This window comes from Gopherus flavomarginatus, chromosome 1 (genome assembly GCF_025201925.1).
Source record: "Gopherus flavomarginatus isolate rGopFla2 chromosome 1, rGopFla2.mat.asm, whole genome shotgun sequence".
NCBI classification, from domain to species: Eukaryota; Metazoa; Chordata; order Testudines; family Testudinidae; genus Gopherus; species Gopherus flavomarginatus.
In genome coordinates, this window is record NC_066617.1 from 48745159 (window position 1) to 48764877 (window position 19719).

The 19719-nt window shown below is 44.2% G+C and overlaps 2 long non-coding RNA genes across 7 annotated transcripts in view; both read left to right on the forward strand.

The window, feature by feature from the left end:
* The window catches only part of LOC127042920 (uncharacterized), a 325760-nt gene that overhangs the window by 264530 nt on the left and 41511 nt on the right, over positions 1-19719 (forward strand). The window lies entirely within an intron of this gene.
* The window catches only part of LOC127042903 (uncharacterized), a 45321-nt gene that overhangs the window by 3827 nt on the left and 21775 nt on the right, over positions 1-19719 (forward strand). For 2 of the 6 annotated variants that reach the window (XR_007772076.1, XR_007772074.1), the window contains exons 2-3: positions 17311-17412; positions 19451-19539. This is a non-coding gene — a long non-coding RNA (uncharacterized LOC127042903). The remainder of the gene's footprint in view (positions 1-17310; positions 17413-19450; positions 19540-19719) is intronic. The other 4 variants (XR_007772078.1, XR_007772077.1, XR_007772079.1 and 1 more) reach the window with 2 other exon arrangements.

Genomic DNA, 19719 nt, shown 5'->3' on the forward strand with positions numbered 1-19719 from the left:
AAGGGGCTTGAGCACCTGACACAGCAGCACAGAGTAAGGGAAACCCAGGCTGGTGGAACAGGAAGACTCAGTGAGACCCCAGCACACCAGGTGGCACCACAGATGGAGGGGGATCTAACTTGTCACAGGTACTGCCTCCCAAATGAAACAGATAGTCAGGAAAAAAGGAAATGCAAAAAAAAAAATCCCCACACCAAACGCTCTTAATAACCAGATTACTCACTTCATACATTTGCCAGGAGGAGTCTGGACATTTTCAGTTAGCACAGATAATATATTTCATTGTAAAACCCAGAGGGTTAGGAGACTAAGAACACATCCAATTCTCAAATCAGTTATCCAGATGAGCATGATTTGCAGATGCTAATTTGACTACTATTTTTATGCAAGTCAATCTCTCTGCCATATGGTAATGGCTGAAGATTGTTATTTTTGTTTTGTTAACAAAGCAGAAATGGTTGACAACAGATTATGTTGAGATTTGAGCACTAAAAAGATTGAGTCTACATAGTACACTCTTTTGAGTGGTTTTCAAGCATAATTTCACAAATCTCAAAAGAAAGTAGGGTAGATACCACATTGTATATAAATGTAGGCAGAGTTGGACAGAGTAGGCTTATCAGTGGAAAGGTACAGGCAGAAGCTCTGGTCGGCCCGGTGGATGTCTGCTGTGCAACCACAGGCATTCACCCAGAGGTTAAGGGACTGGGACACATGCTGGTTGAGGTCTGACACGCGTACAGTGGAAGAGATAATGGACTCCCTTATACTGGAGCAGTTCTTGCAAAGCCTCCTGGAGATGGTGTGCACCTGGGTGAGGAGACACCAGCCAGACACCGTCGAAGAGGCAGCTCAGATAACCGAGGAGTATAGGAGTATATAGAGGCTGAGGGACCCCTGGGGGAGGACTGGCAATGGAAAGACAGGGAACTGGGGCGGAAGCCCATGGACTTCTTCCCCAGGAGAGACAAATAAAAGGGGGAGCTCGGAGGAGCATCCAAGAGGCCCGCCTGCCTAACGTGCTGGCAGTGTGGGAAACTAGGGCATGTTAAACAAGGCTGCCCGGACATGGAATGTGGCTGGGCAGACTTTTGTGCTTGGACTGAACGGGCAGGACGGAAGCTGAGGTTGTCCACTATGCCTGTGAAAGTGGGACAGAGACCCCAGATGGCTGTGGTCAACACTGCCTTGAGTGCTGGTGCAAAAGGTGCTGGTTAAGCCACATTGGCTCATTCAGAGGAAAAGGATGGCCCTTGGGTACGTACATGGGGACAGGAAGTCCTGCTCAGTAGCCCAGGTAGCCCTGGAAGCAAAGGGTTGCTTCCGATGGAAGCAGGTAGGGGTCCTGGAGAAACTACCATGTCTGGTACTGTTAGGCCAAGAATGGGCCTCACTACTAAGTGTGAAACAACAGGGCTCCCTGCGAGGGGGGTGGGGGGATCCCCAGAGAAGGAGGACCCCAGGACGAGAGGACAGGCCCCGTCCTGGGAACCAAGACAAAACTCCTAGACAGAAAAGCCCAGAGCGGGGAGACCCGCAGGAAGCATATATGGGGGAGCTGGTCAGTCTGGACTCCCTCAGAGAAGGAAGGCATATAGGAGTACACCCCCTGATCCCACTCTCTCTGCGGAAGAGGCCTCAGATGTACTGGGATGAATGGGGGAAACTGAGGCATGGAAAGTCCTGCCCAGTGGTGGGATGACTGCCGACCCCCATCCCAGAGGGGCAGGAGAGCCCCAAGGAGAGCCGAGGGAACTGAGGTGAGGAAGATCCCAGCCAGGTACACAGGGGGAGCTGGGGATAGGTGGCCTGCCCCACTGCGATTGGTGTGATGACCTGTGGGCAGAAGCAGAGATTGGGGGGGCACCACTCCTGGAGAAATGCTCCTTCTGTGGGAGAGGAATGGAGAAACCATCGAGGGTGCTGCTGGCCAGGGCCCAGCTGGGGAGGGCTCCCCGAAAGAGCCTCCTTCGGGGGAACGGCAAAAGGGCTGAGGGGCCAAAGGGGGCCCGGGGGCACCATTCTTAAGGGGGAGGATGTGTAACAAGGTGCTGGCTTAAGCGGCACTGAACCAGCCCCTGGTAGCTCAGAACCTGCTAATATAGCTCCCATCAAGGGAAACTGGCTGGGGCTGGCAGGGTGTGGCTCATTAAAGGAGCCTGAGAGCAATCACCTGTGAGCCTGCTGAGAGGAAGGCCTATAAAGCTAGCAGGACAGAAGTAGGAGGGGAGACAGGAAAGTGAGGGCTTATTACTTCCAGCTGCAGTAAGAGCAAGCTGTTCTCTAAGGGGCTACCTGACCGGCATTGAACTGTATATATGTGATGGTGGTGAAAAATACTGCGAAATAAAAGGGCACTGGTGTGTGAGTGGTCTTCAGCAAATTTGTACTGAGAGCAATGAAGTACTTGTTTACAGGGCCATTCCATGGTAAATAGATTTGCATTTCAAATTTCTAGCCCATGTTGTAAGAAATTAAAGCTGATACTAACTGTATATGTTTGTTTATATCTTGTTTAATGATTAACCATGTAAACAGACAGCTCTTGTTTGTCACTATAGCTATTGATTTGGAGATCAAAAGGGAATATTAACATTTAGATTAATCTTGGCTGAAATAATGTCATTGTCTATATGTCACTTTAAAAGTTTGTGACTGCCTAGTGGATAAATTGCTTTATGTAAATATGTAGCTAATTACCAGTGATGCTTAGGTGATAGCTCTACTTCAAAGTATCCATGATTGCCTATTGTTCACCTAAGGACTCCAAACTGTATAAAGATGCCTTGGGTCCCAATCTTTTTTATCTCAGATCTGCATGAAGCATCAAGCAAGCCAAGCTTAAGCCACAAGGCTGAGATCCCAGTCGTAACTGGACCACCCTGAATATAAACATTGGACTATAACCTATGGACTAGTTCTGAAAGAACTCTTTGCAAGTACAAAGCTCACCATCTCTACTATGAACCCGAATCTCAAGAATTGTACTCAGATCTGTATGTATACTGATCTTGTAACTAATACTCTTTTTTAATAAATTTTAGTTCAATTAATTATGTGTAAGTATGTATATGGGTAACATCTGGAATAGTCATTAACCTGTGAGGTAATGTTTCTGATCCTTTGGGATTGGTAGAACATTTATATATGATTAAAGTTTTCAGTAATCCTATTTTGAGTTGGTGTCTGGGTGGAGGCCTGAGGCTGGGTTACTTTAAGGGAACTGTGTTGGTGGTTTCTGGATAACCAGTGAGGTATTACAGAAGCTGTTTTGTGCTGGCTTGGTAAATCTAAATACTGGAATATCCACCAGCTTTGGGGAATTGTCTGCCCTATTCTTTGCAATTCACCCTAATTGAGTGACCTTGTCTGGCTCCCCTGGGACTCAAGTCACACCTCTTAATAAAAAATGCTGAAACTAATACCTAGCTTTGTAAGGTAATGTAAGTATGTTACTACAAAGTGATTGTTGTAGTCATATCAGAATTAGAGAAAAGGTGGGTGAGGGTCTCTCACCAACAAAAGTTGGTCCAATAAAATATTACAAGTTTTCCAGCTATATAGAGCTGTTAGCATCTGAGAGATACTCAGAGTGTAACTGCTAAATGGTCAAACAGATAGAATACATGCTAATTACTTACACTAAACTAAGGGACCATTGATGGTGCAGTAGTTCATTAACACCTCTGTAGTTATACGAGAAAAGGAGGGTTAGTAGAGTACAACTTTGTCATAGGGTCACTCATCATACTGGTTCTTCATGCTGGTTGTTTTGGGAATTAGCTTTGGTCAGCAGGTGTGCCCTCTGATGGTGGTGGCTCTCCTATCCTTGTCTCTGCCTGCAGACACACTTAAGTTCCAGTTCCTTCTCCCTCTGCTTTGTGGCATAGCCCTCCAGCCATGTCACAATCCAGATTCCCCTCTTCTGGGGGACTCCTTCAACAACAGTCTAGCCGCTCCTTACAGTGGCTTGGCAGGCCCCAACCTGGCTGCTGCTTCTTCAGTGGCGAGTGGTGGGGGAAGAGAACCACACCCACCCACTACTCTGGGTCCCAGCCCAGCAACCTTGTAAACAAAAGCTTCCCACTGCCCCTCCTTTCTTTCTCCACCCCTCTATCTCAATGCTGTGGGCCACTTCCCTGCAACCCCAGCACCTTTGGCTCCTGCCTCTGGCTCCTTCACCCTCTTCCCAGGGCCTCAGGCTTGCAAGGCCTTGCAGCACTAGTCACATTGCTAACTCTCTAGGAAGCCAATCCCCTCAGGCTTCCTGCAGCAAACTGATTTGCTTTGACCTGCAGCTTCCCTTTTATATGGGCCAGCTGGGCCCTGATTAGCTGGTCCAGCCACTACCCTAAATGGCTTTTTCCTTGCAGCCTGCCAGGCTCGGTTTTAACCCTATCATGGCCTGCATGGAGCAGATGCCCAGTCACACACTTAAAGTCGAACTTTGCTAGACGTTAAGGGTATTTCTACACTGCAATTAAAAACCCGCAGCTGCCTTGTGCCGGCTGACTTGGGCTAAGGGGCAGTTTAATTGCTGTGTATATGTTCAGACTTGGGCTGGAGCCTGGGCTCTAGGCAGGGCCATCTCTAGCAGGGTGTGGGGCCCAGGACATAGGTGACAAGTTTTTATTTGCCAGGGGGCTGCTCCCCAGGCTACACCCCCATGCCACCCCTTCTCCCAAGGCCCTGCCTCTTCCCTGCCCAGTTCCATCCCCCCGCCACAAGTGGGCTGTGCCCTTGCTCCTCGCCCCAGTGACTCCAGACACAGCAAAATAGCTGATTGGCAGTAGGCACTGGGGGGGGAGGTGCTGATCATCAGGGTCCACCAGTGAGTAGGAGGTTCTGGGGGGAGAGAGAGGCTCCCCCTCCCCCCCACCTCAACTCCCCACCTACGTCCTCATGAAATGTGGGGGCCCCCAAAGCACAGGGCCTAGTGAGGTTGCCCTGATTTTCCATACCCTAGGGACAGCTCCAGCTCTACGACCCTGTGAGGCAGGAAGGTCCCAGAGCTATGGCTGCAGCCCAAGCCTGAACATCTACACCATAATTAAAAATCCTATTAGCCCACACCCTGTGAGCCGGAATCAGCTGGCACGGACCAGCCGCAGGTATCTAATTGCAGTGTAGACATACCCTAAAAATCATGGTTTTAATAAGACACTGAATTTATGGCTTATTACAACAATCTGTAACCCATTAAGCCTCGCTTTTTGTCCTATAACAACAGGGATAGTTCTGAGTAGCCTGAAAGTTTGTCTCTCTTACCAACAGAAGTTGGTCCAATAAAAGACATTACCTCATCCACCCTGTCTCTTTTACTTCAAAGTGAGACATTTTGATAGGCAACTAATAGCCTTCAGTGTGTTTCTTATGTTAGAGAAGCGTTGCTTTTAATCTTGACTTCATTTAGCAAATGTCCAGGCTAAATAATTCTAAATTACTCATAGTAAAGAAGCAAGCTGAAACTCTGTGGATCATTACTACTATAATTATATATTCAAGTGAAAGCTCAGAATTGAGCAAACATTCAGCAAAAACAAACATTTGAATCTACACAAAACACAATTCTCACATGGCAAGGATTAGCATTAAACCCACCAAAATTCTACTGAAACTCTATTTTAATGCATTCTGTTATTCCTAAGGATTGTTGTTCGCAGGTGCCACCAATGAAATGGTAATCTTGCATATAGCTGCTTAGGAAAGTGAAAATAGGAGATAAGAGTAAAAGAGCTTTTGAATTGTACATGCACCAGTGAATTCAAGCTCCTAGAGTGACAGCCAGCTATGATCAATTGTACTTCTCGATGGCCTGATAGCACCAATAAGCACCACTATAGAACACATATAGTACATTAGAAACGATATTGTTAAAACAGTGTTTGCAAAATTTTTATTTGAACTTCAAATAGCTGTTTTATTTGACCAAATTCCTGGCCTTTTCTCTGTTTACATTTATTTGTGTAAATGGGTTTTTGTTGGCACAAATATTTGGGGAATGTCTTGGTTTAAAAAAAAACATATTTGCATGTGAACAAGTTATTTGTACACAAACAAGAGTATTCACTATTCCTTATTCATTACTCACTATTTTCTTTTAAATTGGCTATTCATCATCCATTAGTCTGTTTAAAAAGTTTCAGATGTCCAACCAAGAAACGGAAACACGTGACTTAGGTGATCAATCACACCATGAATAAGAATACGTCAAAGTGAACAGTTCACAAACAACCTACAGGGTGAATATAGTTCATGAAGAGTATCTCAGAAATCAGTATCATTTTGTGAAAGAACCAGCAAACAGATAAGTGCTACATTTGTTGGATTAATGTGTTTTCAGTTAATAAATTGACCAATTCACTAGGCACAGAGCACAAAAATTATGGAGCAATTATTGTCTCAAGTGTGTGGACACACTTGGAAGGTCTACACAAAGGTGTATGGTTACAGGAGCCTTCCATCCCACTTGCATCTCCCTGTTTATGGGTCAATCACAATTGTGGTCCCTGTACTCTTCAAAGTACAAGGTCTGTGCCCTGCTACCACCACAGGCCACCTCAAAAGCATCAGGAAGTAGGTAATAGATAAGACCAGGCTCCAAGGGTAGCATATGCTGGACCCTCCAAAGGAATGGTATAGCAGACCCACTCCCTCTGCACTCAAGGTTAAGTCAGGAAATAATGGTTCCCATAAATGTAACACACTCTTTCCCATTGCAGATACTGTATGGTACAGGATATATTTAGAAGCCTGGGAAGAGATATCTTTTTTTAAAGATCCAACCAATTAGGTGGTAAACTTTCACTGAAAGTCAATGGGAATTTGGTGCTGGACTCTCCTTTGTACCTTTGAAAAATCTCTCCCCTATCTGCTTGTTGAAGATAGGATAGCTGGGCAGTGTGAATAAAGTTAAAGCTGGTTTATACTGTTAAACTTTTAATTGCCTTACTTTTAGTACATTAACATATTTTTGCCATTTAATTGCAAATGACTAGATCTTTCTTACATTCCCATACAAGTTACGATAACTATGTAAGCCACAATAGAACAAATGTTAGCTTTAACTTTGAATTTTCTGGCTTCTGGTTATTTTAAACCTACTAAGTTAAACATTAACATAATTTCTGTGGACAAATCAGCTTCCTATTGGCCAATTTGCCCGTTATGTAACTTTGTGGTTTACCAATGAAGAGCATTAGGTTATGCAGGATTTGCAAAATACAATTTTATTATGCAAATCTTAATCAAGAAATTATGTTTTCCTATAGCTCAAAGTAATTCCTAAAACCCTCATTAGAATCCCTTTAATTAGTGTACGCAAAATTGTTCAAGCATCAAAGGAGATCGTATTCTCTACCTCTGCTAGAAATGATAAAATAATTTTGCAATTTACATGCACTATTACTTCTGGGGAAATGTGTCCTGCTGATATTTTCTGAAAGAAAATATTAAAGGACTGTGTGTGTGTGTGTGTGTGTGTGTGTGTGTGTGTGTGTGTGTGTGTGTGTGTGTTGAAGTGCAGATCTTGTACTATACAAAGCAAGGAGGATGATAATGGGACTTATCCTATAGAAAACAGAATTCCAATTAGAAATGCATAAACAAAGGAGACAAGATACTGTGGTTTTCAGTGCCATAACTTTGTATATTGATCTATATTTTTAAAATCTAATTTCTAATTAAAACCGCTAATAACTTATGAAAGAAAATACTAAGGTTTCTAACGTACTGTCCTGTTCTTGCAATGCATTTGGATATGTTCCACTCATGTTGATACAATACAACAGAAAGATGGAGGCCAGTCAATAGCAATCATTAGCCCAGCAGTGTACTGAGCACTGATAATGTGTTGATAGGAATGACAACTGATCTGGAAAGTGAATGAATGCCCTGTGTACAAACAGACTTCAGTGCTGGCAAATCTGATGTGTCTGAGAAGTGTTTCTCTAATATGAGTGCTCCAGGTATTGCTCGTCATGGCCAGAAAGGCAGATACACTCAGTAAATAGCTAGTTAATAGTGTGTTAGAAGAAAGAGGTATCTGTAGCCTTTACTCCCTGAACACCAAATGGCAGGTGTACAGAGAAGTTATCAACACACAGAAACACACACATACCTGGAGTAAATACCTAGAGATATTACTTGTTCTCCCTATCCCACAAAGAACAGCCATTCCACAACTGTGGCTCAGTAGTGTTAAAATTAAAATAAGGGGAAGTGCAGAGCTCCCTGTCTTATGGGGAAAGGAGAGAGACTTTCCCTTGCTTGGGAGAGCAGTTCTTCCTCCTTCTCCTTGGCTCATGTAGTGAGAGTGCCCTCTCCTGTTTCAATCTGCTTTACCTACCATGCTGGAGGAGGAACCGGCCCCTCTCAAAGTAGCATCCATCGTATTTCCAGAACAGCCTCATTTTCATCCCTTTCCCTGCTTTTGTCAAGAGCAGACGCACCAGTTCTCCCATCTTTAGCTCAGCAGGCTTGCCCTTGTTTGCAAGTACTTTGATTGCATGACAATATATTTCTTGGATTAAACTTTAAAAGATTTCTGATGTGTAGTAGGGGCCTTTTTCTCCAAATAGATGGTATGTTACTTCCAATTAGAGATGTGAGGTTCAGGGTCATTCAGGCAGTTGAAATCAGTTATTTATGGAGTTACACTGACACGATAAGACAGTGGTTTTCAGCCTGTGGCTGTGGAGCCCTGGGGATCCACCGACTATGTCTAAGGGGTCAGCGAAAGGTTGTTATTACCACAGTACAGTGGTTTTCCACCTATGGTCCACGGAGCCTGGGTATGCACAGACTACGTTTAAGACGTCCAAAGGGATCCACACCTCCATTCAAAATTTTTTAGGGGTCTGCAAATGAAAAAAGCTTAAAAACCACTGCTAAAGACATTTATTACTTACCATTAGGCATGATAGTAGCTGTCATATGGCAGATTTTCTTGTGTCTGTCATGTTGCCAACATAGTGGTACTCTGCAAAGCATCATGAATTCTAACAGAATGGCCACTGAGATTGTGGCAACCTAATCTGTGCCATCATTTCTTAAGAATACATCCAAAACCAGTCCCTATGGGCCAGAGTCTCATGCCCTTACTTACAGCAAGTAAATTCTTACTCTGCTAGTAGTCCCATTGAAACCAATGGGACTAATTGTGGATTAATTTACTACTTACTGTGAGTAAGGCATCACTTTCTAGTGTTAAAAAAATAGTGTAAACAATGTCTCTTTTTACAGCTGTGGAAGTATCTGACCCTAATTGCTAGTGGTTGTTGTCTGAACAGTAGCCACAAATTGAGAAGGCATCAAATTTCCCTGTGAATAAGAGCATCCCTAATACAAACTGCAGCTCCAAAAGAAATGGGGAGACTCACATTTAATTAAGACTGATTGTCAGAAAATCAATACGGATAGCATAGCAGTAGCAATCCATGATAGAGAGAGATGACACTTTAATCAGTTAAACTTTTAGGTTAATTTTTGATGTCTTTGTTCCAGCTTACAGCAGAAAACATTCTTCATTTGACATATGTTTACTATTCTATAGTTATTTTTTCAGTTGCCCGCTCTAATTAGTCAAGTGACAGCTGCAAAGGTGTGGCCACTCAAAAACGAGATCTCAAGACAATAACTCTGGGATTTTGTATTCATATGCACCCATATTGATTGTCTCTCTGTTGTACTAGGGAACAATCCAAGGACACAGCAATGCTGCTTAGAGGCCATTTTTTTTAGGGTCCTTATAATCATTTTCTGCAGAAATGCCCAGGGCAGGGAGGATCACTGTGAGACTCTCTTAATGGATTTTCCCCAAGATCAATCATGGGGTTGAGGGGGCTCCTACGTCAATTTTGAAATTGGCTCCTACAGAACTTAGATGCAACTCCTCAAAGTATTTAGGCACCTAAATACTGAGCCTGAAACACTTTTGAGATGTTACTCATTGATCCTTTGTGAGATGGGCCATGGGAATGGGACAGAATCCTATTATATATGTATAATCAGTTTAAAATAACAGAAAAAAGTTGCCAAGCATAAAGAAAAGGAAAATATTATACTTTGCAAGATCATTACCAGCGTCTTGGAGTTCTTTTATAGTCAAACAAATTTGCCTTTCTTATATTATGCTTATATATCATAACCAGTAATTACATTTTTAATTAATGGTTGCAAAGTTAATTATACATTGCAGACTCTTGCAGAACAGACTCTTGTTGCTATAGTTGAAATATCATGCTGCCATTTCTTTACTGTTAGGTAAGTCATGTATTGCACACTATAAAAAACACATGCTGAATATACGGGCCATAGAACCAATCCTGGGAGGTAAGTAGTAAACAAATTAATACAGTAGAATCTCAGAGATACAAACACCAGAGTTTTGGACTGACTAGTCAACTGGACACCGTGTGGAACCAGAAGTAAGCAATCAGGCAGCAGTGGAGACCCCTCTACCCCAAAGCAAATACTGTACTGTGCCTCTATTGCATCTTAAAGGTAGGCACATCTGGGCTGCTGTCCCCACCTCCATGCATGGGGCAGATAGACACTTACAGTTAGGAGGTGAAGATGCTGGTGCTGCCAGCCCAAGGCAGCTGGAGCCGGCAGAGCAGGAGCAGTGTTGGGATCTGTGCCGCTTTCACCCCTCCCGCTCCGGCCAGGAGGGAGATGTGCTGTTTTCACCTTCCTGCCCCCAGCTGGGAGGGGGATGCACTGTTTTCACCCTGCCTCCTGCCCTGCCCCTTCCCCGAGGCTCCGCCCCTGGCCCGCCCTTTTCCTGAGGCCACTCCATCGCCCCTGCCTCTGTTGCTCACTCTCCCCCACCCTCACTTAATTGCTCATTTTCACCAGGCTGGTGCAGATTGTTGGAGTGTAGGAGGGGGTGAGGGCTTGGCTGGGAGTGTGGGCTCTGGGGTGGGGCCAGGGATGCGGGGTTTGGGGTGCAAGAGGCACAATCATATCCTTACAGCACAAACAGTCATTTTATTACAAAAAATGCCTTGCTCTTCACCATATTGTGGCGATCCTTAATGGACTTCACACATTCAATATTTTCACCATTCTGGATTAGACAAACCAAGGAATGAAGGCAGGCAGTCCTCACTCCTTAATAAAGACCTATTCTGAGAAGATGCTGGTGAGGGCACAGTGCACTTCACAAGATGATGCCCTTGTTAATCCATGTGGTGGACAACACACAGTATCATTAGACACAAAAGTGTTTTCATATGCAAATCGTATGTCCCTATTATGAACTTGTGCTATTTTCCTGTAAGTGCTCCAAGTTTATCTGGTTGTCAATTCATCACACTTGGTATCAGAGACAGAATGGAAATATCTTTTACCATGTGTTCTGTATACTGCAAAGGAAGGAAGAGGGGAGAGTGTTATTGTTCCTATGTTTCTCAAGTCATGTGCTCAGAATTAGCTAACCAATTTGCCCCAACAAACTAAGGTCATATCTAATCCTTCTCCCACTGAAGTCAATGGAAATTATGTCATTAATTTCAGTGGGAACCGGAACAATCAGGGCTGGCCTTACCATGAGGTGAACTGAGGAAGCCGCCTCAGATGCCAGACCTTGGAGAAGTGCCACTAGGACCCAGAGTGTAGAAAATTGTGTCTGCTGCTGGTGCATATGTATTCTCTCTGCTCTAGATGCACAGAGATGGTGGAGTGCTGTGCTGGAGGAAGGAGGGCACAAGAGACATAACAGGCAGGCAGGAGAAAAGGTGAGAGGGAATAACAGAAAGCAGCAGGAGCTGCAGCGAGATAAAGGAGGAGCCTCTTATGTACCTCTCTAGCACCCCTGGGAGCCTGGACTGATTGATACCAGCTTCTCAGGGAGCTTCCTGTTTCCTGCTGCTTCCCTGAACCCACTTGAGGAGAACAGGCAGTCAACTGAAGTAGTAGGAGCCAGTTAGGCCTTTCAGATGCTGATATCTTCCCTCACTCAGGCCCTGCTACCAGCCTGCTTATTTGTCCCCTTCAATTGAGTGTTGAGAGCCACTATAACTGGCACAGAACAGCAGTCGTGAGTGAAAGAAGAAAACGCCCCTCTGGGGCAGCATTCAAAAAAAGAAAGCAAGCAAAGGAAGTTTTTCTATCTAAGCAGGAAGGAGCTCTCCTGAAATACATAGACACAAATGTTCACAGTGAGCTTTCCGGCCCCAGTGAGGATGTGAGTGGTGAGGAGATGCCTAACCTTCCAGTTAGTCAGAGTGCAGGTGACCTGGCAGCTACTGCAGCATCCATCTCAAATTGATGTAACTATGCACATTCCTGAAGTAAAATGTAAATCAGAGAAGAGTGTGGTGAAGGCGCAAGGAACAGCTGCTGTTGAGTTTAGTTCCTTAAGTCTAGATGATCCAGGACTGCAGACCCACTTGAGCAGTAGCCTGAGGGACTTCCTTGTACTGCATGGGCCACAGCAAACAAAAAACTTAACAGAAGTTTCCATCCAACACATTACTGGTGTGAAATCCCCAAAGTGGAGAGGCCATGGCTTATGTACTCAAAAACCCAGAATGCTGCATACTGTTTTTGTTGCAAATTCTTTCAGTCTAATGTTCCAGCCACAGGAACAAAGGACTGGAAAAATCTGGCTAGAAATCTGGCATGCCATGAGAAGGCAACAAATCACCAGAGAGCATTCCATAGGTGGAAAGAGCTTGAGATGAGACTAAGGTTAAAGGCCACCATAGATGATCAGCATCAAGAGAAGATTGCATCAAAGTCTCTTTACTGGCAAAATGTTCTGAAAAGGCTCATTGCCATTGTGAGAATGCTTGCTACCCAAAACCTAGCACTGTATGGCACTTCAGATCAGCTGTATGTGCCAAACAATGGAAATTTCCTTAAAATTATGGAGCTGATGGCTGAGTTTGATGCTGTACTCCAGGAGCATCTAAGAAGAGTCACCACTCAAAAAATGTACTCAAACCTTGGAAATACAATTCAAAATGAGATCATACAGTTACTGGCAACAAAAGTCAAACAGAAGATTGTGGCAGATCTGAAGTCAGCAAGATAGTATTCTGTTATTCTGGACTGCACACCTGACAGCAGCAATATGGAACAAATGACTTTACTGGTGCATTGTAACAACAACAGAACCTAGGGAAAATGTCCCTGCAATGGTGACTGTCAGAGGGCATTTTCTAGAATTTATTGACATTGATGATATTACAGGAGCTGGTATGACAAATGTGCTTCTTAAAAAGCTGGAAGATACGGGAATTGCAATAGCTGACATGAGAGATCAGGGCTACGATAATGGTACCAACATGAGAGGAAAGAACAGAGGAGTGTAGACATGGATCCAAGAGTTAAACTCTCAAGCTTTTTTTGCCTCATCCAGTTCTCATTAACTGAACTTGGTGGTCAGTGACGCAGCGTCAGCTTCTAACAAGGCTGCTGAATTTTTTAATGTAATTCAAATCATCTATGTATTTTTCTCTATATCAGCTCATAGATGGCAAATTTTGAAGCAACATCTGGGAACACCCTCTCTGACACTGAAACCACTGAGTGCCACACCATGGGAAAGTCGAGTGGAGGCGATAAAGCCTATCAAACACCAAATTGGGAAGATAGATGATGCCATAGTTGCCATTATGGAGGATAATGCTATGACAGGAACTGTTTGTGAGAGAACAGTGGCAGAGGGAAATGGAACAACTGGACAAAGCAAAGTCATACCTACAGTCTTACTGGTCAGAAGAGGGATTTCAAAATGTTCTGAAGAGTTCACAGAAGTTGGCAGAGGAACTTCACACTGAAGCTATTTTCCCACCCTTACAAGAATACAAGAGTCACCAAAGAAGACGACATTTTGATTACGAGGCATGGGATAATCCCATAAGAGACCCCAAACGACCATTAAAAGTTGAATTCTTTAACCAGGTCTAGATTGTGCAATACTTTCCGTTGAAGAACGTTTCATGTAGCTCTAGGAACATAGCGGTATATTTGGGATGTTGTATGATATTCCAAAACTCCTCACTATACCTGAAGAAGACCTACACCAGCAATGCAGGGCACTAGAGACAGTGTTGACACATGATGACATGCGCGATATTGATGTGAGTAATTTAGGTGATGAACTGAAAGCCCTTTCAAGATACATTTCAGCAGGATCAACTCCAAAGGCTGTTCTGGAATATATGTGCACAAATAAGATGACCACCTTTTGTTGCTCTGCATATACTTCTAACACTTCCTGTAATAGGTGCCAGTGGAGAATGCAGCTTCTCCAAGCTGAAGTTAATAAAAACACATCTATGCTCCACAATGACACAGGAGAAGATGCTCAGCCTTGCAACCATCTCACTAGAGCATGAGCTGGCCCAGACTGTGGACCTTCAGGAAGCAGTTCAAATTTTTTGCAATCAAGGAAGCACGGAAAGCACCACTTTGATTATTCAGACATAAAAATGCCAGTGTTTACTATGCAGGCAAGAAAAGTTACATTTGCTGTTCAGGCATTTGAAAGTTAAATGTTACTTAAAATTTGTGAACAAGGCATTTTAAATTGTTAGTTCTCCTTTACTGGGGTAGGTAGCAGAGCAGTACCATGAAAGGAGTAGAACAGGAAGTAGGCAGAATTGAGACCTTTCAAAGTTTGGCCCAAGTGAGGGGGCATGGGGGCTCTCTGCCTCAGGTGCCAAAATGTTGTGGGCCGGCCCTAAGAACAAGCCTCAAGGGCTTCATTCTGTGAGTCTGAGTGAGCTCAACTCTCACTAAGGTCAGTGGGAGTTGAAGGAGCTCAGCAATATCAAATCCAAATGTACTCTCTTCAGTATAATAACAGCCATCATTTAGTAACATAACCAGATGAACATAAGTGTGGCAGCCCTGAACTTCTAGGGCTCTGCTGCAACTAAATGGTGAAGCAGAGGAATAGACAGAATGAGCCAGCACTTATTTGCATATTTTTTTACCCATCACCCCAGTGTGAACATTTTGGTCATTCTGGTAAAGAATGATTTAAGTTTTGGGTGCAGGGGTAATGAAATATCCTTATTGTGTGAAGAAGGGCAACAGAACTGTACTTACTATGCCCAGAGCTAGATGGTGGCATAACCTAAACTTCAGATTTACATGGGTAGGCAGTGGACCTCACTTAGCAGCGTACCAGATGACTCAGAACTGGAATACGCAGAAGGCCTGCTCCTGCCCTGGTCTACACTACGCGTTTAAACTGATTTTAGCAGCGTTAAACCGATTTAACGCTGTACCTGTCCACACTACGAGGCTCTTTATATCGATATAAAGGGCTCTGTAAATCGGTTTCTGTACTCCTCCCCAACAAGAGGAGTAGTGCTAAAATTGGTATTACCATCTCAGATTAGGGTTAGTGTGGCCGCAAATCGACGGTATTGGCCTCCGGGAGGTATCCCACAGTGCACCACTGTGACCGTTCTGGACAGCAATCTCAACTCGGATGCAGTGGCCAGGTAAACAGGAAAAGCCCCGCAAACTTTTGAATTTCATTTCCTGTTTGCTCAGCATGGAGCTATGATCAGCACGAGTGGCGATGCAGTCCCAAATCCAAAAAGAGCTCCAGCATGGACCTTACGGGAGATACTGGATCTGATCACTGAATGGGGAGACAAATCTGTTCTAACAGAGCTCCATTACAGAAGACGAAATGCCAAAGAGTTTGAAAAAAATCTCCAGGCTACACAGTGCTGCATGACAAGCGTAACGGAAAGCCAAAGAATCAAATGGACTGTCATGGAGGGAGGAGGGAGGGAGGGGGGACTGAGGACTCCAGCTATCCCACAGTCCCCAGCAGTCTCCAAAAAGTATTTGCATTCTTGGCTGAGCTCCCAATACCTGTAGGTTCAAACACATTGTCCGGCGTGGTTCAGGGTATAGCTCGTCAATGTACCCCCTCCCGCCCCACGTGAAAGAAAAGGGGGAAAAATCGTTTCTTGACTTTTTTTATGTCACCCTATGTGTACTGAATGCTGCTGGTAGACGCGATGCTGTGGCAGCAAAGAGCAGTATCTGCTCCTCTTCCCTCCCTGGTGGCAGATGGTACAATATGCTTGATAGCTACGGAATAGCTACCCACAGTGCAACGCTCCGGAAATCGACGCTAGCTTCGGACCATGGATGCACACCACCGAATTAATGTGCTTAGTGTGGCCGCGTGCACTCGACTTTATACAATCTGTTTTACAAAACCGGTTTATGTAAAATCGGAATAATCCCGTAGTATGGACGTACCCCTTTGTGTACTGTATGTTAGAGAAGCTGGGTATTATGTAGTGATATTATCCTTAATCAGCAACAAAAGTTGCATGAGAATTGGGCAGGAAGAGGTATAATTTAAAGAGGTTTAAGCATTCCCTTTGCACCTTTTCAATGAGACATTGAGATAGCTAAGGTACTTTCTTTCTATTTTATGCCTTATGAGTAAGACTTTTTAACTGTGTGACAGTGTTCCATAGCTGTGAATTTTTCCCTACAGTCCTATTACTAAAATTGTCCTTTTAAGATATGATAGCTACAAGATGGTATAATCTATAGCTATATTCTGAACAACAATAGTACAATTGTATGTTTGAGCAAAAATGTCACTGTAATGAATGAGTGTTGACAAAAGCAACAAATATTCAATTATTCCACATGGAAATGATCTGGTTATTATATAGGACTCCATGCCACATTCTTAATATATTATGCTAATACTTGTTTTTCCCTATTGGAATAGCTACTAGTTCTCTAATTTATTTAGCATTAGAGAAATAATAACTTTACATACATGAATTATCCCTTATGGATGCTTAATATTGACAACAGCGGTGTTTAGCAAATTACATTGTTTCTTCACTGTTAAGTGTAGCAAACCACTGTGCACATTTAGGCCTATGAATGCTTGCAGGTTTATTTTTCTTCTCTTACCAACCAAAAGGGCAGTTAATCCCCAGAGGAAGGGAGGTGAAATGTGTTATTAGCCTCCTGGTCACAGTCCCACACCTGATTTTCTTTAATTCCTTCCATTCCTCTTTTTAAGCAAACAATTGTTTGTCTCCTTGCCTCCCACTCCCCAGGAGCTCTGCTACTGCAGACTGCCTGCCTGAATTTCCTTGAGGAATCCAATCCTCTTCCCTCCAAATAGTCGTATTTCAAACAGAAATATCCACAGGGCAATGACTGTTACTTTGTATAAGTAATTTTTTTTTTTGGCCGAGCAGCCTCCTCAGACTCCCCCATATGATGAGATTTTCAAAAGCCCTTTTTTTTCTGTATTTTGTTCATAACCTGTGTTTGTTTGTTCATCATTTGTTTCAGATCCCACTAAAAACAAAACAAGAGGCCTGAGGCGACATGGTTCATGAGGGCTGGGTTGAGGAGGAAAGAGATGGGAGGCTGGTGTTTCTGGGAGATCACCAGGTAAGGAGGCAGTCAAGCAGATTTCCTGAAGAGGAAGAAGTAGCCCAGGGAAGTACTTGAGGGATGAGGAGGAGAGAGGCAGAACTAAATTGAGATGGAGCTCTAAGGGATGGGAAGGACAGAGGATGAGACAAAAGGGAGATTCCCGTAGAATAGGCTGGTGATGGATGGGGAAGTTGCTATGGAATGGGGCAGAGATGGGAATGTCTGAGGATTGGTGGGAAAGAGAGAGGGGGATGGGATAAAAGGAATGAAATGTGAGGCAGGGAGCATAAAGGTGATCAAAGAACTGGAAAAAGGGAGGAGGCAGAAATAAAAAGGGAAGAAAGGAGACTTGAGATGAGAAGGCATGAGGGGCCAGAAGGAAAGCTGGAAAGAGTACGGGGAATGAGGGGGAGAACACACACAGGAATCAGAAAGAAGGAAATGGAAGGAAAGTAGAAGTGAAAGCTTTAACAGTGACCTGAAACAAAAGCAAAATCTGAAGTGAAGTTTCAAACTATGAGCTGAATGCCCCACTAGGCAAGCTGGGGCAATTACTTGGCATAGATATCAGTTTAAACTCACCTTTTGAAAAAAAGAAATCTGTGTCCCACAAAACCACTTGCCAGTTCCAGGTTTACCAGAGCCATTATTCTAGGATGTTGGGTACTCATCAGGAAGGCTGTGAGTTTGCCACAGAGATCATGGAAGTCATGGATTCCGTGACCTCTGTGACTTCTGCAGTGGCCAGTGTGCCTGGCTCAGGGGCAGTTCAGGCAGCCCTTGTGCCAGTCGCACCAGCCGCTGCTGGGGCAGTCTCGGGCCACTGCCCCCTTCCCTCCCCGCAACAGAGTTTGGGTGTGGGAAGGGGCAGGATGTTGGAACATGGGACGAGGTGAGGCGGGCTCTGGGAGGCACTCACCTAGGGGGCTCCTCAGAAACAGTGACATCCCAGAGCACAGGCTTCGCAGCTCCCATTGGCTGGGAACCACGGCCAATGGGAGCTGTGGGGGTGGTGCCTGCAGGTGGAGGCAGCACACATTGCTGCCTGGCCATGCCTCCGTCTAGCAGCTGAGCAAGGGGGTTGTTGCAAGGGGGATATATAGTAAAAGTCATGGACAGGTCATGGGCCATGAATTTTTGTTTACTGCCCGTGACCTGTCCATGACTTTTACTAAAAATACCTGTGACTAAAATGTAGCCTTACTCATCAGCTATAATATTGAATCAGTCTACAGAGGCTCAGGTAAGATGCAATTTTTTTAGCTTCCTCCTTTTATTATTTTATTAATTCAAAAGTAAACTTAAGACTGCTCCATAAATGAAAATAAGTTTTGGAACTATCTGGGTTAATTGAGAATTGTAACTGACTAGACAGCAGGCATCCCAGATGATATATCCTTTGGTGTCTGTATTGAGCCATGAGCCAATGAGGTGATTGTGGGACAAAAACTTTTTTTAAAAGGTTAGTTTAAATTCATATCTTTGCTGGCTACTGCCCAGGGGTGGCTCCAGGCACCCACGCACCAAGTGCATGCTTGGGGCGGCAAGCTGGGGGGTGGCCTGCTGGTCACCCTGAGGGCAGCAGTCAGACGGCTTTCAGCGGCATGCCTGCGGGAGGGCCGCTTGTAACGCTGATTAGGTGGCAATTCGGCGGCAGGTATGCTGAAGGTGCAGGACTGGTGGACCTCCCGCAGGCAAGCCGCTGAATCCACATTACCAGCGGACCTCCCGCAGGCATGCTTCCGAAAGCTGCCTGACTGCTGCGCTTGGGGCGGCAAAAAACAGAGCCGCACAGCTACTGCCCATAGTTAGCTTAGCTCATATTTCCAAAGTCCTTAACTTTTTGGTTTGTTTCTCAGATCCCTGGAAGGGGTCAGACAGAGGGAAGGAAAAGGGTACAAAAAAGAGAAATAAAAGATTCACCAAAAATACAAAGTGAAAGGAAAGATGGGGGAAGGGAAGAAGCAGAGTGAAGGAAAGAACTGGGAAACAGGGAAGGACAAAACCAAGGCAGAGAATCCACAACAATGAGCTGTTTCATTGTTTTACACAGTCTGATTGGCATACAAATGCACAATAAAACACAAGTGAATGTTTACTTTGTCAGGAGATGCCAGAGGATATAATGCTATAAGAGATGTGGTGGGTGGATAAATGTTCCTACTTATGCATTAGGGGATAACTGGCTTTATTAGGAGTGGGTGGAATTGTTAATTTAGAATAAAATGCTTTTTAATGTACTTTAGCAAGAGTGATGCTGGAACCTCTAGAATATATTTTCCTCTTTTAATATTGGTTTCTATGAATGTCTGATGGGAGATT